This window comes from Dermochelys coriacea, chromosome 5 (genome assembly GCF_009764565.3).
Source record: "Dermochelys coriacea isolate rDerCor1 chromosome 5, rDerCor1.pri.v4, whole genome shotgun sequence".
Classification (NCBI taxonomy): domain Eukaryota; kingdom Metazoa; phylum Chordata; order Testudines; family Dermochelyidae; genus Dermochelys; species Dermochelys coriacea.
This window is the reverse complement of record NC_050072.1, coordinates 96,043,858-96,050,997: the sequence shown is the minus strand read 5'-3', so window position 1 is coordinate 96,050,997 and position 7,140 is coordinate 96,043,858. Positions and strand designations below refer to the sequence as shown.

The window sequence follows — 7,140 nt, the reverse complement described above, 5'->3', positions numbered from 1 at the left end:
AAAGTGTACCAAAGAGAAGGATGAGACACTTTACTTGTGACCTTTATTTCTTATATTCCTTGACTATCTGGAATAAAAAAAATGACTTTTTCACTTTGGCAGCACTTGTACAGTTTTATCAGGCGTTACAGTCATGGGGTGTGGGAACGCTCTCTCTACCTCTCCTTGGCTTGGATAAGCAGCAGCTCCTCAACAGCTGCCCCTTCTCCTTGGCAGGTACAACAAATGCTTTCCCTTCTGTTTCAATCTACCTTACTTGTCATGTCATTACTTGTCATGTCTATAAACTCTTATTGAATTGACTCCAATAGATCCTGTTACATGTAGAATGGACGGTGAAGAGGATTTATAGAGAGAGCTGGAGGAAGACAGTTACAGGAAATTGGTTTTGGGTTGACAAAAAAGAGGACACTGACATAAAATATGAAGAGATCTTTGTGTGAAAGATGGGAACTGTATGGTGACTAAGCCTAAAGAGGTGGTAAAGGTATGCAAAAAATATTTTCAAAGGCCGTTAAATGAGAAGAGAGGGTTGTGAGTGCAAGAACTGCAAGCAATTATGAGGAACCCTGAAAATATATTGATATCTGTGAGGGAGATAGAAGAAGAACTAAATAAGATGAAGGATGCCAAAGCAGCTGGTGAAGATGAAACAACAGTTGATATGATCAACGCAGTTGGAGATACTGAAATAAAGTGGTTTCATAGATTACTGTGTGTTTGCGGGATCAAGCAAGAATGTTGACTGGAGAACGTGACTGATTGTGCCTCTTTGGAAGGATAAGGGTGATGCAAATGATTGGAGCATCACCCTGTTCAGTGCATCTCCCAAAGTCCTTGAGAGAGTTCTGGAGGGAAGACTCAGGGGCAAGGTGGAGGAAAATAAAAGAGAGGAGCAACATGGCTTTAGGAAGGGAAGGAATACTATAGACACAGTATTTGCAATAAGACAGAAGTCTGAAAGAATTATAAATGGGAGGCATAACTTACATAGCATATATTGATTGTGATGAAAGCAAATGACTTAGTTCTGTGGCAGCTGGTATTTGGAGTATTGAGATCAATGGGTGGGGGACTTCAAGAAGTGGAGATAGAGGTGTTGAATTAAGCGTAGTAACAGTACATGTAATTTCACAGAATTTTGATGTGGGGGCGGGATTGAGACAAGAGCATGCTGACTCCACTTACCTTCATACTAGTTATGGAGTTAAGTAGGATAACCAAGCCTGTGGAGATGCAAAGAAAACTAATGTACGTTGATGATCTGGCCCCCCAAAGAGGAACTGGCAAATATGGTATCAGAGTGGGTGTATGTTTGAAGACCATCATTTGAAGGTAAACACAAAGAAAACTGAAGTGATGCAAATAGGAAGGTAGAAGAAGAGCTCTTGATTGAAGTTTCAGGAGATAAGTTCAAGCAAAGGAAAGCATTTGTGTACATGGGAAATACTCTTAGTACCATCAGCCAGAGATTTGAAGAACCCAATGTACATGGGCAACAGTGAAAAAGGGGGCAGGAGTACTGTGGAACTGGCAAGTAAGTAACAAACAAAGGAAAACTGTATGCTGTGTGTGTCTGTCCCAGCCTGCTCTATGGTTTGGAAATAGTGGGGTCTCCGGGAGATGGCAGAGAAAAAGAAGATACAAGTAGTAGAAAATTACACACTGAATGGTAGGCAAGTGCAAGGTAGATTGAGTGTCCATGGAAGAAATTAGCAGGAAGATGGACTTGGGAGGCCCACTGAAAGCATATGGCTGAGGTGGGCTGGACATGTGATAAGAATGGGAGAGTCACCAGGAAAGAAAGCATAAGAGATAGAAAACACCAAGAAACAGTGTGGAAGACCAAGGCTATGATGATGAGACCTTTGAAAAGAAAAGGACGGGAATCCCAACACCTACAAACCCATGCCCTGGACCCCAAGGAGTGGCCAAGAATGGTGGGCACCTCCAACCTCACGTAAACGGGAAAAGGAGCCAAGAAGCAAAGGTTTCTGCTGCGGATACGGCCCTTACCTGCACTAGGTGCTGGGTCTGCTGTGAAGATGGGTCTTGCTGGGAGGGGGCATCGGGGTGTCTAAGGCGGCGGGGGGAGGGGAGAAAGGCGTAGTGTCTGGCAATGGGCGGCGTATCTCCCGGGTAGGCCTCGGGCCGTTGGGTGGGGCTCACGGGCTGAGGTGTAGCTGGGTGGCAAGGGCGGATGGGGAAGGGGGAGAATTCAGCGCGTGGCTACTGATGCGAGGGGGGCATAGCTTAGCGGGCGCGAGCGTGGACTCGGTGAAATCCCGCCTGCGGATGAAAGCGGAGGCGGAAGCTGGCGCGCGGGACGTTTCGATCCTGCCCTTGGATTCAGAAGTTCGGCCCGGGAGCGCCTGGCGGCATCGCCGAGTAACGGCGCGCGAGGGGCTACCTACAGAGGCCGCTTGATGGGCGCGGCCATTTTGAGCCGTGGCAGCAACCAATGGGTGAGCGCGCACCAGGAGTCGCGTGGTAAGGGGCGGTTGGGAAACCAAGGAAACCTCCCCACGCGCTGGCCGCCGGCTGCTAGCCGCAAAGGGGGTGGGGGCCGGGGTCGGTGAGTCCGGCTGGCTGGGTGCGCGCTGGAGGTGGCGGGCTGCGCGGGGAGGGGCAGAGCGTGCGGTGCAGAAGAGTCGATGGGGCCTGAGGGCAGGGGCACGCGGGTGCGCTGGGCACGGGCCTGCCGGGGGAAAGTAGGGGCGAGCGCGCCAAGAGGGCGGGTGGTAGAAACCTGTGAGCCTGGGGGGTCGCCGTGACCACGCTTATTGGGAGCGTGAGGGGGCGGGGGTGCGCACGCACGTCTGGCAGCGCAGAGTGTGGCCCGTTTGTGTGTCCTCGGGGGGTCTCTGCCAGTCGGGCGTGTTTGCGGCTGATTTTGAACTTGCAGGTTGCGCGCGCTGTTTGGTTTGACTCTGGAATAAAGGCTCCCAGTCTGTTTCCGTTACTGGCTGGCGCTAGTAAATCAGGTAACTCGGAAGTGAAGGTTTATATCGCTCTCGAGAGGGGCGTATTGTGAGATCAGAACAAGTGGAAAGCTGGCGGGTGTATGGGGTCAGCCTAGGCAGAGGTCAGCCGCTTCCTGATCCTATTCTACGCACATTCGGGTTTGGGGCTTTGCCTGTAACGATACAAATTCGAGTTATGCTGCGTTAATAAACGGTTTACTTGGAACAGCTCTCTGAACGTGTAGAACATGAATAGTTTTCTGTGATTGGATCTTATTGCGTAGATTATTTGCTTATGATACAAAACTCAACACGCTATCCAGTATTTTCAGGATCTTTTTAACAGCAAGGAAAAAGACAAACATTTGTTGAACAGCAGGGGTGCTCGCTTTTGAGTGCATTTTGCATAGATAACTTTTGAACGTTTTTCAGAGGTCCTGGGTACCTATATGTCTATTGACAACCGATGGAGTTGTGAGGTTTAGCACTTGTGAAAATCAAGTCCTATGATAACGCTGGGTGGTAAGGGCCAGTGGCAGAAAGAAATCCATGATAAGAATGTTAAGGTTGTCTTTGATAAAATATATATTGGAAGTACATAATAGAAAACTGCTTGTCCTGGGAGGTTTAATACATCATAGCCCACTGTCTACTTTACTGTCATTTTCAGTCATGTCTTCAACCTGCAAGGCAATAAATTCCTGATACATTTATCATATATATGCTTACCTTATGTTATATTGTCTACAGAATGAATGCCCAATCTGTGAGGAAAGGGAAGCAAACTTGGACCATGTTCCTTCTTGTTGGTATTACTTATAATTGTCATACGAGGCAATTCAAATCCTTCCTAGTAAGTTTTTCCAAAAGAAGCGTAATAAATCTGTAGTTTCCACTAGAGGTGCTTCTTAATTAGGTTGTGCCTGAGCTGTCAGTAAAACAGATGTGAAAATACAGTGCCCTGTCTTTGAAGTCTTCCTGAATCTTATGCCTTACAAGTAAATAGATGGAAGACTGTGCTTATTCCTGACTCTTACTTGCAAGAAATATATGCGAAAGTGATTGTCTGAGAGATGCAGTGACTTAGTGTAACTTTTAGTTACCTAATAGTTTGGTGTTTTTTTTTTTTTTTTTAAATCTGATTATTGCATCTAAAAGTGGAGGAAGTGGTTGACACTCTGAATAGCCAAGATAGTTTACTTGTGAATTGTGTAGAAAGTGCTTATTTATACAAATAATCTTGACTAGCAGTATAAGATGGTAGATGGTCTTTTATGAAAGATGACTTGGCCAGTTTATTTTTGGCCAGTATTTAGAAGTACATATTTATTGGTTTCTTAGAAACATCTTTAATTTGCAAAGATTTTTTTGAACACATAAGTTTCCTTTTTAGCACACGGGAGGAATAAAAGCAGACCTGACCTGCTTATAGAGCTAAACTTGTGGATAAAATCAAACCGTCTTACTTCTAGTCAAGACTGAATGACTGTCATGCTTATTTCACTCAAATCCTGTATTAATATTTTGTTATGTTGAAGACTGGTTTAAAGCAGGAGTGGCAAGGTGTTGGAGTTGGGTATTATTGGTTATGGAAGCACAGGTGTTTGCTTGTGTTTGTTTGTTTAAGGTCAAGTTAGTGTATTCATATTCTATGTCTGTATGTAACCATCAACTTCTTGTCACATACTAACTTCAGTATTTGCCTAATCTCATGCAATGGTTGGTAACAATTTCTAGTTCAGGAGGAACTTTTAGGAAAAATAGAAGTTTCACGCCTTGATAGAGATGTAATATATGCAAAGTATATCAATGCAACACAAAAATTGTCTAGTCAACTTTTATATTTCCAAACACTTTTTCAAATTATTTCTGTAGGTACTATCAGTATAGGATACTTAGGGGCTTGTTTACACTTATAGCGCCGGAGCAGCATAGCCACTGTAGTGCTTAGTGAAGACTGCCTACAGCGTCGGGAGAGTTTCTTCTGTCAGTGTAGGTTCTCCACCTCCCGGAGAGACAGTAGCTATGTCGATGGGAGAAGCCCTCCTGTCAACATAGCATTGTCTACATCAGGAGTTAGATCGGTATTACTATGTTGCTCAGTGTAGTGACATAATTATACTGACATAAGTTTGTAGTGTATACGAAGGCTCAGTTTTGATTCATGAATAAAATTCCCATAACTCTTAAAATCTTTGACCCTCTGAGCATCTCCAGTCTCAGGGTGGTCCCAGAACCTTTTGTTGTTCTCATTATTTGTATTATGATACAGGGTGGATTTGATTTAAATCAAATTGATTTAATTAATTATTTAAATAACTAGTCAGGAAGACTCGATTTAATCATGGATTTCTACATAAAAATGCATTCTTGTTGGTTTTTATAACCTTAATACATATTCTTCACAACTCAGAGATAGATGTAGGTTTCATTTTTATTTACACACTATATATTTTTAAAGTGATTTATTTTGGAAACTTTTCTGATTAGTTTTACAGCTATATCAGAAAATGAATGATTGTTTGGTTATTTCATTTACCAAAGGTAATTGAAGCAGATAGTTTATCTCCCAGTGACTTCATAAATATCTCCAGTTCAACAGGTTAATCATTAATATTTGGAGGATTTTCTTGCCATGCTGTATTAGGAGGAGAACTTTACTAGACGGACATTTAAATTGTTTTATTTAACTAAAACAACAACATTATGTACTTTGGATTTTTTTTTCTTCAACAACAAACATAATATTTTAACAAAATGAGCATATGAATTTTTGAATTTAGTTAAACATTCAAGTTTTTTAAAATCAGGTTTGTTTTTGTTAAAATTGTTTTTAACTAAAATAGTTAAATGAAATATTTAAAAAAAAACCAACAAAATTAAATCAACTATGTCAGCCAGGTCAAGATGAGAAATTTCAAATATTGGCTTCTGCAGCTAACAGTCATTTTCACCTTCATTTTACTGTTTGTTCATAATCTGGAAAAGAAAAACAAGCTTTCCTGCTTTTTCAAGTCCTAAACGATTTCTCAATTTGGAATGAATTAGTCCAAAGGAAGAAAATATTCTTTCTACACCGGCAGAAGAAGCTACTGCTGTTAAAAGTGAGATTATCATTTCAACAGTCTCTGAATCCAAGTGCTTAAGTGACTTCCACAGTTCACTGGTGTGACTTACTTTAAAACATCATCAGCAAACATATATTTCTTGAATGATCCACCCTTAGCTCTGAAGTTTATTATAGTTGCCTTATGGAGGGATGGTTGCTGGATGTCCATGTCGTAGCCAACTCCTCTTCTTAAGGTTAAGGTTTGACCCTGGTACTGAGTATTGAGAATATTTGCAAGAAAATGAGCTGGAGATAGTGCTTGTCCCATTCATTTTTTTTAATGCTTGTAATTTAACTCTGTCATTGCATATTTCTCTTTTTAAGATCTCACTCGGTTCCTTTCAAATTTCAACAGCGTCAGCAACAAAACAACTATTTCCCCGCATTTTGTGCAAGGCTACAGAAATAGGCTTCAGGCTATTCAGCATGTGTTCAACATTTCTCTTAAGCCCAATGTTGAGAACTCTGGCTGTGACAGCGCCATCTATTTTTGCACGATTTTGTTCACAAACTGTCATCAGATTAGGCCAGTTCTTGATATAGTGCTCATAACAGTCCACTACTGAGTTCCATTGTATGTCTTGTGGAACAGTTAGCTTGGTTCCTCCCACTTTTTTCAGAGCCACTGCTGCAAAGCTACTCTGAAATGCTGCAAAGTGGTTGTTACGAAAGTATTTTGCAGTTTCAGCATTAGCCTTTATTTCTGCAACACTGAAGTCTTTGGCTAGAAGATGCATCAAATGAGCACTGCAACCATGTGTTATGAGTTTGGGACTCATCTACATTTCTTCTCATCTTGGATACATTTGCAGCATTGTCTGTGACCAAGCTGCATACTAGACATTTGAATTTTTTTTCCACAGTTTGTTATAGCTTTTACTGCTAATTCTTGTAAGTATTCTGCTGTGTGTGCATTTCCTGATGTATCAATTATTTCTGTAAGAAAGACATTCCCTTCTTCTCTTGTCACAGAAGCACATACAACAGGATCATTGTGGACATTGCTTCCCTCATCAAGACTCAGGTTAACAATTTCACCCTTAGACTTTTTGTACACTGCTCAATTTC

General features: G+C 41.9%; 1 protein-coding gene across 12 annotated transcripts in view; it reads left to right on the top strand.

The window, feature by feature from the left end:
• The first annotated feature begins 275 nt into the window (after positions 1 to 275).
• The window catches only part of CEP78 (centrosomal protein 78), a 51,653-nt gene continuing 44,788 nt past the window's right edge, over positions 276 to 7,140 (top strand). For 3 of the 12 annotated variants that reach the window (XM_038403181.2, XM_038403179.2, XM_043515313.1), the window contains exon 1: positions 2,489 to 2,575. The gene's annotated coding sequence lies outside the window, so the exon portion shown is untranslated. Of the gene's footprint in view, positions 2,466 to 2,487; positions 2,641 to 2,807; positions 3,145 to 3,195; positions 3,817 to 7,140 lie in introns of those variants that run through there. The other 9 variants (XM_043515316.1, XM_043515315.1, XM_038403176.2 and 6 more) reach the window with 8 other exon arrangements.